Source organism: Hordeum vulgare, chromosome 3H (assembly GCF_904849725.1).
Source record: "Hordeum vulgare subsp. vulgare chromosome 3H, MorexV3_pseudomolecules_assembly, whole genome shotgun sequence".
In the NCBI taxonomy this organism is placed as follows: domain Eukaryota; kingdom Viridiplantae; phylum Streptophyta; class Magnoliopsida; order Poales; family Poaceae; genus Hordeum; species Hordeum vulgare.
Genome location: NC_058520.1, coordinates 161,231,778 through 161,249,489, shown reverse-complemented (window position 1 = coordinate 161,249,489; position 17,712 = coordinate 161,231,778).

The window sequence follows — 17,712 nt, the reverse complement described above, 5'->3', positions numbered from 1 at the left end:
AAACCCCCAACAACAAGTTTTTTTGAAATAATAAGAACCCAAATTCGTGCCCGTGGGGACTTGAACTTGGGTGGCTGGGTTGTACATCCACTCCACTAGCCAAGTGAGCTAGGCTCACTTCCTCCATGTAGGTGAACTTGTCGTGGATTCTCAAAGTTGATGAAGATCATCTTGAGTTAGGAGCAATCCATGTCGTTTTGGTTCACTTTTCACCTACAATGGTTAGTCATGGAAGGAAGAACATAATATATCCAAATGACATGAGTGAATTTCATTATCATATTATTGTCAAGGATATGATTTTGTTGTCTTCTTCCTACATCTCCAAAGAAGGGACTTCTGATACTTGGTTATGTCAAGATTGCTTTTGATGTGAGTTGATGGCAATCTTGTGGAGTGTTGTTCTTCCAAGTACCTACAAAAGGTTAGATTCAATACAAGCGAGCATAGTTTCCAAGATATAAGATAGTGTCATATGAGTAGCATCATGGAAGAGACAATCAAGCTCATGCCCTTGCATGCATCCGAGTGAGTCTAGCTCAATTTTGAAGCATCAATGATGTTCCACTCACTCCTCAAATGACAAAATACTTTCTCATCAAGTGGTTTGGTAAAGATATCAGCTAATTGTTTTTCAGTATGAACATGCTTAAGATCTATATCTCCTTTACCAACATGATCATGAATGAAATGATGTCGCACTTTAATATGTTTTTTCGATAATGTTTACAAGATTATAGGCTATTTTAATAACACTATCATTGTCACACAATAATGGAACTTTTCTAACATGAATGCTATAATCTTGAAGAGTTTGAGTCATCCGTAGTAACTGCTCATAGCATGATCCAACGGCTATATATTCAGCTTCGGCAGTAGATAAAGATATCGAGTTTTGTTTCTTGGATGACCAAGACACATGAGATCTCCCAAGAAATTGACATGTACCCGAGGTGGATTTTCTATCAGCCTTATCTCCGGCATAGTCCGAGTCGGAATAGCCAACAAGATTAAAAGAAGATCCCTTGGGATACCATATGCCAAAGTTTGGTGTATATATTAGGTATCTCATGATTCTTTTAACATCCAATAAATGAAACTCTTTAGGTGCCACTTGATATCGGTCACACATGCAAACACCCAACATGATGTCAGGATGGGAAGCACATAGATATAGCAATGAACTAATCATTGATCGATAAACCTTTTGATCAACTAGTTTGTCCTCCTTAGTGAGGTCAACATGTCCACTAATAGGCATAGGGGTTCTCATACCTTTGCACTCTTGCATGTTGAACTTCTTGATCAAGTCCTTGGTGTACTTGGTTTGAGAGATAAACGTACCTTCTATCGATTTTTGATTTGCAAGCCAAGGAAGATTTCAGCTCGCACATCACTGACATCTCATATTTCTTTGACATCAACTTTCCAAATTTCTCACTAAAATGTGGGTTAGTAGAACCAAAGATAATATCATCCACATATATTTGGCATACAAATAGTTCACCATTAACTCTTTTAGTGAATAAGCTAGCATCGATTTTACCAATTTCAAAACCCTTTTGAATGAGAAACTTTGTTAGACATTTTTACCAAGCTCTAGGGGCTTTTATAAGACAATATAAAGCTTTACGAAGTTTGTAAACATGATTAGGTCTCTTAGGGTTCAAAAATCCGGGAGGTTATTTGACATAAACCTCCTCCTCAATTTCACCATTTAGAAAAGCACTTTTGATATACATTTGGTAAAGAGTAATCTCATGGTGATTGGCATAAGTGAGAAGAATGTGAATGCCTTCAAGTATAGCAACGGGGGCATAAGTCTCACCATAGTCCATACCTTCGACTTTCGTGTATCCCTGGGCTACGAGATGCGCCCTGTTGCATACAACTTGTCCATATTCATCTTGCTTGTTCTGAAACACCCATCTTGTACCAATGATGTTTTGCTCGCCTTCGAGCTTTTCAACAAGTGTCGACACTTGATTCCTCTTGAAGTTGTGTAGCTCTTCATGCATGGCATTCACCCAATCCGGGTCATGAAGGGATTCTTGAACCTTCAAAGGCTCAATGCTAGAGATGAAAGAATAATGCTCACAAAAGTTAGCTAAATGAGATTTAGAGCGAGTGATTCTCCCATTTCTATGTCACCGTAGATTTGATTCAGCGGATGATCTCTGTCCACCCTTGCTCGAACTCATGACAGTTTCTTCTTGTTAGATGGTGGAGCTTCTTCATCATCATCATCTTTCACGTTGTTGTTGATGGTGTCATCTCCTTGAGGTGGTGGTGAGAAAGGTTGAGGTGGATCATCACGATGTACTTCTTATTTTTCATCATGTCGTGTACCGCTTGTGGATGCCTCCATGTCATTTTGTGGTTCGCCTTGACGCGAAGTAGGAGCTTCCACTTGAGTTGATGAAGTACTTTCCTTCACCTCCATGGGACGAATCTTGCCGATAGGTAGATCTTGGATGGCTTCTGGAGGTTCCTTATCTCCTACATCATTTGGCAGTTGTTCGACTTGCGAACCATTAGATTCATTAGACTTCACATCTACCATCTCTTCAACTTTTCGATTGAAGCTATTGTAGAGACGGTAAGTGTGAGAGTTTGAGCCGTAACCAAGTAGGAAACCTTCATCAGATTTAGGAGAAAATTTAGCGCGAAGATGCTTATCAAGAATGTATCACTTAGAGCCGAATACTCGAAAGTATCCAACTTGGGGTGTGTTATCAATGAGTAGCTCGCATGCCGTTTTACCGAGAAGCTTGTGTAAGTAGAGTCAGTTTATGGCCTGGCAAGCTGTTTTCACGGCTTCTGCCCAAAAGTGTCTTGGCGTCTTGTATTCGTCAAGCTTTGTTCTGGCCATCTCTATGAGAGTCCGGTTCTTCCTCTCAACAACTCCATTTTGTTGAGGTGTGTACGTCGCTGAGAACTCATGTGAAATACCTTCTTCCTCAAGAAAAGTATCCACATTTATGTTCTTGAACTCCATTTTATTATCGCTCTGAACCTTCTCGATCTTCACTCCAAACTGATTTTGAGCTTTCTCAGGGAAGTTCTTGAAGATCAGTTGTACCTGCAACTTATCATCAAGAAAGAATACCCACGTGAATCTAAAAAAATCATTAATAATGACTAAACCATAAGGATTTCCACCGAGGCTCTTGTAAGCGTTGGGACCAAAAAGATCCATATGAAGCAGCTCACGTGGCCTTCTTGTAGTCATGATGTTCTTCACGGGATGACTTCCACCGACTTGCTTTCCTGCTTGACAAGCACTACAAAATCTATCTTTGTCAAAGATAACATCTTTAACAGCAAGAATATGATCACCTTTGATAAGCTTGTCGAGGTTACGCATACCTACATGTCCTAACCTTCTATGCCATAACCAACCTTTAGAAGATTTTGCAATAAGTCATGTATGGGGTTTGGATATTTTTAGTGAAATTGACCATGTATAGATCACCTCTACGGAAACCAGCAAAGACCATGTTATAATTGTCTCTACGAAACACTTGGCAGTCAACTTTCATAAATAGCACAATGAAACCAAAGTCTGCTAGTCTAGATATGGAAAGTAGATTGTACCCAAGGGATTCAACAAGCATGGCGTTTTGAATGGAACTATCGTGAGATATGGCCACCTTACCAAGACCAAGTACCTTACCCTTGGAGTTGTCTCCAAAGTCACATACCTTCGAGGTCCATGGTTTGGTGTGATCTCATGGAACATGTCTTTATCTCTGGTCATGTGATCGGTGCATTCATTGTCGAGAACCCACTCCTTTCCACCAGCCATGTATTCTCTAAGGTTCGCCATAAGACTAAGTTTCCTCATGGTCTTCTCATACTCGATGTCAAACACTTCATCTTCATCGTAGTAGCCATGCTCCACATTGTTGTCGTAGGACGAAATATCCTCGTCATAAGAAACAAGAATTTCATCAGAATTTTGACTATGACAATGTTCATATTTATACATTTGAATGGCTTTAACATTGATATTGTTAATGGTAACGACATCTCCTATAACACGCATGAGGTCACGAAGCTCAAATAGAAATTTATCAAAATCAGGGTCGGTTGGATTCATTTTGTGAAAGGTAATGCATTTGTGGATAACGATATCAAGATTTTTCAAGGAATAATTTGGATATCTTTCCTCTAAGTCTTTCCACAAAGTGTGAGCACACTCAATTTTTTTTAATTGATTAAGCACATTTGTTGGTAGTCCTCTAATGATTAAATTAACAATGTTAAGATTATAAAGCATATCAATTTCATCATCATGAGAACGATGTGAGGGATCAATGGGAGGCGCATAGGGATAATCAACATACTTGCACAAATGGAATTCATCAAATATATCAAATATATCAAGCATTTCATCTTTCCATTGTATATAATACTCACCATTGAGAATGGGCACTCTACAACTAAAAATCCCAGAACTAGTCACATTCATCTTCCGCCAATGGTGATTGAACCAAGGTTTTGGAGACCTTGTTCTGATACCAATTGAGGGATTGAAAGAAGATGTGTCTAGAGGGGGTGAATAGACTACTTGCATAAATTAAAATCCTAGCCCTTTCCTGATTTAATGGTTGGCAGATTTTAGTGATTCTAACAAGTCTATTGCACCCTAAACATGCTAGTCAACAAGTATGGTAGCACGAAAGTAAAGACTTTGCACATGTAGTAAGGAGTACAGTTTAGGAAGATCAAACGCGAAGAAGTTGACATGAGGATTTTTGGCATGGTTCCGTTAGGTGGCGCTATCGTACGTCCATGTTAGTGGAGAGTTCAACCCACGGAGGGTAACGGTTGCAAGAGTCCACAGAGGCCTCCACCCACAAGGGGTCCACGAAGAAGCGGTCTTGTCTATTCCACCACGACTTCCGTCCACGAAGGACTAGCCTCACTCACGATAAATCTTCATGAAGTAGGCGATCTCCTTTCACTTACAAATATCTTGGTTTAACTACACAACAGGAAGTAGGAGGCTCCCAAGCGATACACCTAACCAATCTAGGAGGCACTACCCTCCAAAAGGTAATAGATGTGGTAGAACGATGTACTGCTTGATCTTGTGCTTCTAAAGACAATCTCCTCAACACTAAATCATTCTCTCACATAATAGGCATGGGTAAGAGAGATTGATTTGGTGGAAAGCAACTTGGGAAACTAGAAATCAATGTTCAAATGATAGGAATAGAATCTCTTGATCTCAACACATGAGTAGGTGGCTACCTCTCATAAAAAATGGATCTGGCAAGTGTAAGTGTGTTCTGAGTGCTTCCTGTGTGAATGAGAGGTAGGTGGATGTATATATATATGCAAGAGCCAAAATCCAAACGTTACACCTAAAGTGACCAACTCGATGACACCGAAGTCATAAACTTGGTGGTACCGACTTGCACAAAAAGGCATCAACTTTTGAATCTCGGTGAGACCGATATACACAACTCGGTGGAATCTAAAAGGTTGCTAATGGTGAGATGGGCCAACTCGGTGACACCAATACCAAAACTCGAAAATTCCGATTTTGTGTACCGAGGCAACAGAAGGTTGGTCACTAGAACTTGGTAGCACCAATGCTGAATCGGTTGTACCAAAATGGTAGGTTTCTCTAGGGTTTTTTCTCGGTTGAAAATCGGTAGGGCCGAATCTGAAAACTTGTGGCACCAATTTTGGATATGTGGCTTTGGACAAAAGTGTTATTTGGGAAAATGACTGAGTGTTTTTGGTGGCTATCTCTGAGCACTTGAGCAACCAGTTTATTTTAATACCTCACCCCCTTTTAATAGTATTGTCTTTCCTATGGACTCAAAAGTGACTTCTCACAAATATAAAATGTAGAGTCTTCTTTCTTGAAGCTTGAGACAATGCTATCCTTCCTTCATCAAGGGGCTTCTCCACATAAACCTTTAGCCAAAGCTCTCGAAGGACTAAACCTGAAATATACTAGGTCAAAGTGTTAGTCCAAGAGACAATGTATGTTGTCATGAATTATCAAAACAACCAAAGGGAGCATATTTTGCTTTCAGACAAGAATGCCTAGGACCCTTCTCTAGCTATCTTTGCTTTCTTGTCTCAAGTTCTATTCATGCTACATCAAAAAACTTGAACAAGCACTTCTCAATCCCTCTACGTGAGGAGCACTCGGAGTCCCATGTCGACAAGGGCTGCTTTCCCAAACCTCTTTGTGAATCTTGGTGTAACCAACCCCAAATTCTTAGTTCCATCGATTCTCAAGTTGAACTAGGTTTCAATCTCGGTTCCACTGAGACCGTAATCTCGGCTTCACCGAGTTTCGGTGTCAGCAGACAACAGTGGAACTTGGTGGTACCGAAATTTTAGTATCGGTGACACCAACGGTGAGGGCTAGTTATATCTGTGGACCCGATGTTTTGAAATCCAATCTTCAAACGCTATGCTCCCCAACCCCAAACTGTGCACCTGGACCGCTTGGTTGTCACCTTTTCTTCCCCGTGCATCTTCGCTGCTGGGATCCTTGCCGTCGATGGAAAACGTCACCGCTGTCATCGCCGTAGTCGGACCGCCACCAAGTTAGGGTACGATTCCGATCTTATTTTTGCACTCCCCGTCTAATCGTTACACATTAGGAATTTTTGTCTACAAGCTACCATGTGCAAACCCTCCCACTCCACCAGAAGCTACCGTAGATCAGTGAACGAAAAATAATTAGGGTTAGCAGTTCGTAGAATGCATCTTGGTACCACCGAACTGCAAAAATCATTTCCACCGATGTTGTTTCTAGGTTTCCTGAGAATGGTCTCAGTGAAACCAAGTGGTCACTTTCGGTTTCACCAAAGTGATTGCTAGGTTTCTGTGAAGTAGATCATATGTCTCGGTGAGTCCGAAAATTCAGACACGGTGCTACCGAAATTTATTCTGTAGAAAGCTAAAACTAAGGATTTCTTTGTTCGAATTTTCAAAAAGTTCTGTAATTTTGTGATGCTTATCTTCTCAAGATCTTCCATATCTTTTCATAGTGTTAGCTTATTTGTGTGTCACCTTGTCTGCTTGGATTGCAAGATGTCAGGTTCCGATGATAGTGAGAACAACTTCAGTGAGCCCCATGCTGAGTCTGATTCAGGCACTAGTCCTGAGAGGACCCCTTCTGATCCAAGTACCCCCCAGATCCCATGGCATGCCCAAGGCAGCTACGAGGTCGAGGAAAAAACTGAATTCTGATGAGGAAGATTCTGATTTTGTTCCTGAGGTTCCTGCTCCCCATAAGCACAAAGAGAAGGCTGCTGTTAGGAAGGTTGTGAGGAAGGAGTACACCAAACCTTTTGAGGTAAAGCTTATTAAGAAGCCATGTGTGAGGAGAGCTAGGAAGAGAACTATTCATGTCATTGGTAGACAAACCTCCATGTATGAAGATCCAACAGAAACTGCTCCTCCTGCCGAGGAAGAGGAAGAAGAAATGCCAGCTAGGGCCCCTCCTCCAAAGAAGAAGAAGCTTATGGTAGATGCTATGAAGCCTTATTCTCCAAAGCCTTCAGATCCTAAGGAGTTTGTAGCTCCCAAGAGGACTATAAAGGACATACCTGCAGCTGCTAAAGAGAAAGGCACTGCTTCCAGAGCCTTTGCTGCAGAGTAAGAAGATGCGAACGCACCTATTCTCATGAAGTTAAGACTTCATTTGCCACTTCACAACGAGGCTCATCCAATTGCTGAAGACATGATGAAGAGAAGAGATGTAGGGTTGAGGAATGATACGTCTTCATCGTATCTACTTTTCCAAACTCTTTTGCCCTTGTTTTGGACTCTAATTTGCATGATTTGAATGGAACTAACCTGGACTGACGCTGTTTTCAGCAGAATTGCCTTGGTGTTATTTTTGTGCAGAAATCAAAGTTCTCAGAACGTCCTGAAAATTTACAAGGAACATTTTGGGAAAATATGAAAAATACCTGCGCAAAGATCCACCTGAGGGGGTGAGCCAGTGGCCCACAAGCACGGCCACCGCCACCCCCTCGTGGCGATGGGCAAGCATGTGGGGCCCACATGGCTGTGCCTCCCCCAATCTCAGCTCTATAAGTTCACTTTTGTCCCAGAAAAAATAAGGAGAGAAGATTTCATCGCGTTTGCGACACGGAGGTGCCGCCACATCCTGTTCTTCATCTGGAGGGCAGATCTGGAGTCCGTTTTGGGCTCCGGAGAGGGGAAATCGTCGCCATCGTCATCATCAACCTTCTTCCCTCTCCAATTCCATGAAGCTCTTCGTCGTTCGTGAGTAATCTATTCGTAGGCTCGCTGGGCGATGATGAGTAGGGTGAGATCTATCATGTAACCGAGTTAGTTTTCGATGGGGATTGATCCCTAGTATCTACTATGTTCTGAGGTTGATGTTGCTACTACTTTGCCATGCTTAATGCTTGTCACTAGGGCCCGAGTGCCATGATTTCAGATCTGAAATTATTATGTTGTCACCAATATATGTGTGTTTTAGATCCGATCTTGCAAGTTGTAGTTACCTACTATGTGTTATGATCCGGCAACCCCGGAGTGACAATAACCGGAACCACTCCCGGTGATGACCATAGTTTGAGGAGTTCATGTGTTCACCAAGTGCAAATGCATTGGTCCGGTTCTTTATTGAAAGGAGAACCTTAATATCCCGTAGTTTCCTTTTGGACCCCACTCCCACGGGAGGGATGGACAATAGATGTCATGCAAGTTATTTTCCCTAAGCACGTATGACGACACACGGAATGCATGCCTACATCACATTGACGAACAGGAGCTAGCCATATATCTCTCCGTGCTATAACTGTTGCATGATGAATATCATCCAAACAAATCACTCACGCATTGCCTACGAGTTTGTCCTACTGCTGCTGTTACTTGTCTTGCTCTGCTGCTACTGTTGCTCCTACTGTCGCTTGCTACTGTTGCTACTTGCTACTGCTGTCACTACAGTTGTTCCTTGCCACTGCTGTTACTCGATACTTTGCTGTTACTACTTTGATTGCAGATACTAATCTTTCAGGTGTGGATGAATCTGACACATTTAGCTGCTAATACTTGAGAGTATCCTCTCACCTCCTATAGGCGATCAAAAATTTGGGTCGAATACTCTACCCTCGAAAACTGCTGCGAACCCACGTGCTGGTGGGCCATGAACAACATTCTTCTAGTTTCGTTGCCGGGGAGTTCTAGCAGCATTCTTCTGGTGCCGTTGCAGGGGAAGGTTTGTTGTCATAGAATCAACATTCGTCTAGCTATTGCCAGAGAGTGCTAGTCAGCATTTTTCTGGCGCTGTTGTTGGGGAGGTATTGTTATATTCTCTGAGTTACTTGGGACTTATATCTGCTGATCACTACGAAGAATCTGAAGGATCCGAAAACCAAAGTCTTGCCATCAACTATGAGGGGAGGTAAGGAATTGCCATCTAGCTATGTACTTGATTCACCTTCAGTTATGAGTAAGTTTGCGACATCACCTCCTGCTAGAAATCTTGATATGTCGCCTGTGCTTGATGATGCTTATGATGCTACTGCTAGAGATGCTATGCTTGATACTATGCCTGATACTGCTTTGCCTGATACTGCTAGAGATGCTATGCCTGAGGATACTATGCTTGATACTGCTAGAGATGCTATGCTTGATACTACTTTTCCTGATGATGCTAGAGATGCCATTTTGCCTGATGATGCTATGCTTGATACTGCTAGAGATACTACTTTGCCTGATGTTCCACTAGGGGTATTCCTAGATGCTCATATTGCTAGAGTTACTGCCAATGCTCGTGATGCTTCTGAAACTGCCGATACTATTGAGATAGAACCTGCTTTTGCTCCTGCTAGATCTAGCTCTCCTAGATATGAATGGCCTGATATACCTGAGGGTTACGTTATGGAGGGAAAGATAGCTGAGGATTTTCTTGCGTGTAAGGATGCCTATGACACTGAGAAATTACTTCTCAAGTGGAAGGAAAAATCTTTGAAAGCTAGGATGAAATACGACCCGAAGTTTGCCACTTCACCTATCTTTATCACCGATAAGGATTATGAATTCTCTGTCGATCCTGAGATAATCTCTTTAGTCGAATCTGATCCTTTTCACGGTTATGAGTCTGAGACGGTCGTAGCCCATCTTGCCAAACTACACGATATAGCCACCCTTTTCACTAATGAGGAGAATATCCGCCACTACTATATCCTTAAGGTGTTTCCTTTCTCTCTAAAGGATGACGCTAAAGCCTGGTTCACCTCTCTTGCTCCTGGATGTGTGAGTAGTCCCCAGGATATGGTCTATTACTTTTGTGAGAAATATTTCCCTGCCCATAAGAAGCAAGTTGCCTTGCAGGAAATATACAACTTTTCTCAACTCCAAGAAGAGAGTCTCCCGCAAGCTTGGGGGAGGCTCGTCCAGCTACAAAATGCTTTGCCTGATCACCCTCTTAAGAAGAACGAGATACTTGATATCCTCTATAATGGACTTACCGATCCTCTAGAGACCACCTAGATAGTTGTGCCGGTTGTGTTTTTAGGGAACGAACTGTAGAACAAGCTGAGACCCTACTGAATAACATCTTGATCAATGATAATGCTTGGACCATTCCTGAACCACCTCCCAAGCCAACTTCGAAGAAAATAGGTATTCTATTCCTCAGTCCCGAAGATATGCAAGAAGCCACGAAATTTATGCAAGAGAAAGGTATTAGATCTGAAGATGTCAAAAATCTACCACCTATCGAAGAGATCCATGGTCTCGATAACCCGATACAAGTAGTAGAAGTAAATTCTCTGCGTAGGTTTGATGAGAGTGATATTCCTTTTGATAAACCTGCTAGCCTATGCTTTGATGAATTTGACAACTTTGTTGCCAAACAATAGAGTTTCAATGATTATGTTAGCAGACACTTGGAGCAAAGCACTCGTATGCTTAGGCATTTAAGTGCTTGTGTAGACAGAAATGTCAATGATCTGAAGCTTCTGAGTAAACATGTCTCTATGATTACTACTCAGGTAGAACAAGTACTTAAAGCTCAGAATGACCTGCTCAATGAATTAAATGACAACTCTGTCAGAGTCATTACTAGAGGAGGCAAAATGACTCAGGAACCTTTGTATCCTAAAGGTCATCCTAATAGAATTGATCAAGATTCTCAAGAAATTAATGCTGATACACCCAGTCATCCTAAGGAGAAGAAGAAGGATGATAGAAACCTACATGCCAGTTCACCAAATACAATCACATCTGAAGAACCTAATGATATTTCTGCGTCTGTTGCAGAAACACAATCTGGTGATGAACATGAACCTGGTGACAATATTGACAGTGATGATCATAATAATGCTCAACCTAGCAATGATGAGGATGTGGAGATTGAACCTACGGTTAATCCTGATAACCCACAACCTAAGAGATACGATAAGAATGACTTCATTGCTAGGAAGCATGGTAAAGAAAGGGAGCCATGGGTTCAGAGATCTATGCCCTTTCCTCCTAAGCCATCCAAGAAAAAGGATGATGAGGATTTTGAGCGCTTCGTTGATATGATAAGACCCATCGTTCTGCAGATGCGATTAATTGATATGCTCAAGATGTCTCCATATGCCAAGTACATGAAAGATATCATGACTAATAAACGGAAGATACCAGATCTTGAGATCTCCACCATGCTTGCCAATTACACTTTCAAAGGTGGAACTTCTAAGAAACTTGGTGATCCCGGAGTGCCCACTATACCTTGTTCCATTAAAGGAAACTACGTAAGAACTGCCTTATGTGACCTTGGAGCCGGTGTTAGTGTTATGCCGCTCTCTCTTTATCGTAGACTTGAATTGGATAAGTTGACACCCACTGAAATTTCTCTGCAAATGGCCGACAAATCAACTGCTTTCCCTATCGGCATTTGCGAGGATGTGTCTGTTGTGGTTGCTAACACCACTATCTTAACAGACTTTGTTATCTTGGATATTCCCGAGGACGATGCCATGGCTGTCATCCTCGGAAGACCCTTTTTAAACACTGCACGGGTTGTTATAGATTGCAACAAAGGCAATGTCACTTTTCGAAGAAACGATATCAAGTACATTGCATCAATGCTATCGAAAAGACTTCATTGATTCTTATTGGGAGCTTTGAATGCCCTATTCCTCGTGTCAAGATGAAGTATGATTTGGTTGTTGGGGAGATACATATCCCCATTCAGGTGACTTACTGGCTATTCGGAAATTCTCCGTTCTCTCTTGTGATTCGAGAAGGTTTTTGTCATGAGGACTTGATCAACCCCATTGACGGATTTCTTTCGATGACCATGAAATGGATGAATCAAAGAGTCACATACCTCTGTTTTGAGCTTTCATTTTCTGCTGCTTAGAAGAAAAATGATAGATTTAGTTTAGTTTTTCCTATTTTCTGTTTTAGCGCCCCGGAGAAAAATACCTCGAAAACAAAAGTTCTCCGATGGTCCTGAAAATTTAGTATGATTTTTTCTGGAATATTTGAAAAATACTGGGCCTGAGAGCTAGCCTGGGGGCCAGACCAGTGGGCCACAAGCCCTACCACCGCAACCCCCTGGTGGCGGCTAGCAAGCTTGTGGGGCCCACAGGGACCCCCTCCACTCATTCCAGCTCCCATCCTCTTATTCCATCTCCAGAAAAAATTGTTTCACAGCTCAAACCCGTGTTCTTGCTTATTTGGCTGTGATTTTTGATCTCCTTGCTCAAAGCACCATTCTCCAAACCGTTTTGGGGAAATTACTCCTTGGTAAGTGACTCCTCCATTGGTCCAATTAGTTTTTGCTCTAGTGCTTTATCCTTTGCGTATTCTTGCTACCTTGGTGACCCTATTCTTGAGCTAGAAATGTTGATTTAGCTGGTCCCAAATAGTTTTAGCGCGTGATACGGTCTCTAGGCACTAGTAGGAGTAGTTGCTACAAGGTGTGGTTGGCCTTCATTCACTTTTCTCTTGAACTTCAAAAATTTCAGCAAAAGGAAATTATGTTCAGGAGGAAGTTTCATGGTGGTTCCTCAAGTAAGAAGGGTCCCCGTCTTTCTTTTCGAGAGCCCGAACCTTTTCAATTATGGGACGCACCGGTACAACCATGTGAATGGCCTTCCGATGAGTTCATGATTGAAGCAGGTTTCAAGGATGATTTTGATACACTTGTCCGCAATGTCGGGTTAGAAGAATTCCTCTCAGATAAATGTGAACAATATGCTATGCTCACTGCCTCTCTCGTGCGTAGATTTAAATTTTCAGTTGGCCGTGACTCATCCATATTGTTTGATCTGTACGATAAATCACATGCCATGGATTTGGAGGATTTCAATAGGATTTGCAAGATACCCGATGGGGGTAGTATTAATGATCCTTCTAAGTCTCCGGTCAGAGACTTTGTCTCCAATATAACTGTTGGAGAAACTACAGATATCACGCAAGCCACCATAGGAAGCATCCATTTCCCTGCCTTGCACTACTTTGCCCTCTTCATAGGTAGGTGTATTAATGGCAAGAGTGCACATTGTCACCTATGCGCTTCCGACCTTAGTATCCTTAAGAGCGGAGTAACAGGTGACAGGAGCTTAAATATGGGAGCTATAATAGCAAGGAGGCTGAATAAAAATGCCACTGAGGGGGATTTCTTTGGTGGAGTTTATGCTACACGCTTAGAAAATTTTCATGGAATATCCATCCGTTCAGAAGACCCTCCTCTCCGTACAGCCTACCTTGATCATGTCGCTCTAACACGCTACCAGTTCCTTGAGAGAGATCATGGATCCCTCCTATACCGCTTGATATTTAACCGACATCGTGTTTTCCATATTACCCTTCCTGCTCCTGCTTTCTTTGACTTTCAGGTAAAACGAAGATACTACATAACCATAGGAGAGGCAGAGGAGTATGAGAGGGAGGCGACGGCTGCTCGACTTCGTGAGGAAGCTATTCAGGCAGTGGCTGCAACACTCCCGTATAACACCCATTATGATTTTGGGTTTCGCCAGGACCATCCGTGGGAGTAAACCAAGCTAGGCCAAAAGCCTAAGCTTGGGGGAGTACGTGTTCTCACTGACTTTACATTCATGCTTATGCTTTCACTTTGTTAGCCGGTGTTTACACTTTGCCACTATATTATCCATGCTAGTTTATTTTTCGTTTTCTTGTTTTCTTGTTTTGTGTCCTTTTGAGAAAACCCAAAAATATTTTTCTTTCTTCTTTTGCTTGTTGGGAGCTTTCCCGTGTAAATAGTTTCCTTTTTCTTTGGGTCAAGGTAGAAGATATTAGTTACAATGTTTAGTGGTTCTTGCATACATACGTGTTTAGCTTTCAAAAGAGCCATGTTATTTTGTCTTCTCCTTTGTGTTTGCCTGCAGATTCAGATTAGTCCAATGCACGGACACGCTTATTATTGTTCACATCGTTCGATCGTGCAAATGAAAGGCAATAATGATGATATATGATGAAGTGACTGAGACTGAAAAGCTGGTATGAACTCTATCTATTTTGTTTTTGTAAATATGACTAGCTTGTCGATCCAGATTTAGCTTTGTTGTGAGAGAACCATGTTTGCAATGACAACTTAGAGATCATAGTTTCTGATGCCATGCTTATTTAGCTAGGAGCTTATAATGGTTTGTCTTGAATGCCAACATAGATTTTGAGATGACTATGATGTAGTATGATAGGATGGTATTCTCCTTTGAATGATTCAAGTGGCTTGACTTGGCGCATGTTCATGCATGTAGTTGAAACAAAATCAACATAGCCTCTATGATGTTCGTGTTCATGGTGATTTATATCTTGTTCATGCTTGCATTCAATGTTAGTCAAACTCATTGCATCTTGATGACTGTTGTCGCTCTCTAGTTGGTTGCTTCCCAGTCTTTTGCTAGCCTTCACTTGTACTAAGCGGAATACTGCTTGTGCAACCACTTCCATAAACCCAAAAGCTTTTCCATGAGATTCCACCATACCTACCTATTTGCGGTATCTACCTGCCGTTCCAAGTAAATTTGCATGTGCCACTCTCGAAACCTTCAAGAAATAATCTCTTTTGCATGCCCGAACCGCTCATGTGGTGACAGGGGGCTATTGGTATCTTCCATGCTAGGAGTCTTATCCTCGACATGTGTTTATTCACTGTCATTCACGAGAAAGGGGCCGATAATTGAATGCCCAGTTCCACGCTTAAATCAAAAACATAACTGTAAAACAAGACTCCCCCCGGATTGATGTTAGTATGGACGGTACCCGAGGATTCAGCTAGCCGTGGAGTGTGATAGATTTGTGGTGGGGGAGTTAAAACTTTACTTTTCTGTTTGGGAACCGCCTATAGCATGAGTAGCATGGAAGATATTGAGAACTGTTGGTCATTGCTTTGACAATGAAAGCATGCCACCCAAAATTATTATCTCTGTTTTCAAAGCTTGAGCTCTGGCACCTCTGCAAATCAATGCTTCCCTCTGCGAAGGGCCTGTCTATTTATTTTCCTGTCGAGTCTTCCTCCTCTTCTACAAGCACCAATTAGAGAGCACCTCTGTCATTTTTATGCTTTGCTTTTTGATTGATATTGTGTATGACTATGACTAGATCTTCATTGCTATGAATTACAATGTTTAGTCAGCCCTTGATCTTTGAAAGTGCTATGCATTTATGTTTTGCGGTCTCAGAAAGAGCTAACGAGATACCACCTATTCATATTGCTTCATTCTTGTTTTGATTGAAGTGTTGGTATTTGAAACTCATTATTATTTGCTCGTTATCTAATTATGCCATTGATATTAGTTTACCGTGAGACCTTTGTGTCACTTGCTTATGTGGTTAACTTGTGATCTTGCTGAAATTCTGGTTATGAGTTAGACATAGTTGCAACAACAAGATCAAACAGAGTTTGTCAAAGTTTTTCTTTCTCTCTCAGTTTGTCAACTGAGTTGCTTGAGAACAAGCAAGGTTTTAAGCTTGGGGGAGTTGATACGTCTCCATCATATCTACTTTTCCAAACTCTTTTGCCCTTGTTTTGGACTCTAATTTGCATGATTTGAATGGAACTAACCTGGACTGACGCTGTTTTCAGCAGAATTGCCTTGGTGTTATTTTTGTGCAGAAATCAAAGTTCTCAGAACGTCCTGAAAATTTGCGGGGAACTTTTTGGAAAATATGAAAAATACCTGCGCAAAGATCCACCTGAGGGGTGGGCCAGTGGGCCACAAGCACTGCCACCGCCACCCCCTGGTGGTGGTGGGCAAGCTTGTGGGGCCCACACGGCTCTGCCGCCCCCAATCTCAGCTCTATAAGTTCACTTTCGTCCCAGAAAAAATAAGGAGAGAAGATTTCGTCACGTTTGCGACACGGAGGCGCCGCCACATCCTGTTCTTCATCTGGAGGGCAGATCTGGAGTCCGTTTTGGGCTCCGGAGAGGGGAAATCGTCGCCATCGTCATCATCAACCTTCTTCCCTCTCCAATTCCATGAAGCTCTTCCTCATTCGTGAGTAATCTATTGGTAGGCTCGCTGGGCGGCGATGAGTAGGATGAGATCTATCATGTAATCGAGTTAGTTTTGATGGGGATTGATCCCTAGTATCCACTAGGTTCTGAGATTGATGTTGCTACTACTTTGCCATGCTTAATGCTTGTCACTAGGGCCCGAGTGCCATGATTTCAGATCTGAAATTATTATGTTGTCACCAATATATGTGTGTTTTAGATCCGGTCTTGCAAGTTGTAGTTACCTACTATGTGTTATGATCCGGCAACCCTAGAGTGACAATAATCGGAAGCACTCCCGGTGATGACCATAGTTTGAGGAGTTCATGTGTTCACCAAGTGCTAATGCGTTGGTCCGGTTCTTTATTAAAAGGAGAACCTTAATATCCCGTAGTTTCCTTTTGGACCTCGCTGCCACGGGAGGGATGGACAATAGATGTCATGCAAGTTCTTTTCCCTAAGCACGTATGACGACACACGGAATGCATGCCTACATCACATTGACGAACGGGAGCTAGCCATATATCTCTCCGTGCTATAACTGTTGCATGATGAATATCATCCAAACAAATCACCGACCCATTGCCTACGAGTTTGTCCTATTGCTGTTGTTACTTGTCTTGCTCTGCTGCTACTGTTGGTCCTACTGTCGCTTGCTACTGTTGCTACTTGCTACTGCTGTCACTACTGCTGTTCCTTGCCACTGCTGTTACTCGTTACTTTGTTGTTACTACTTTGCTTGCAGATACTAATCTTTCAGGTGTGGTTGAATCTGACACATTCAGCTGCTAATACTTGAGTAGGGATGGCAATTTTATCCATGGATTTGGATACCCGTGGATACCCGACCCGATTGGGCAAGGGTATGGAGCACATTTCTGCCCATGGATCCATGGATATGGATACCCACGAATAGCCGGGTTGGGCACGGTTTTAATTTTTGCTCCATGGATATCCAGTGGATACCCATGTGGAACTTGGGCCCCTATGGTAGTGACACTAAACTAAGCAAATGTCCAACCCCAAGTCACTCGCAGTCAAAGAAGATCAAAGTTTGACCAATGTTCCCTAATCCCCCACAACTCCACTAACATAATTATTAAACCTAATCTTAATTAACGAATGATGAACAGTTAATTTGATCTTTGGGAAGGCTTCATGTTGACTTTTCTATGTCCATCGAGATCCATGGATATGTGGATATCTAATGGGTTTGGGCATGGGCACAATTTATG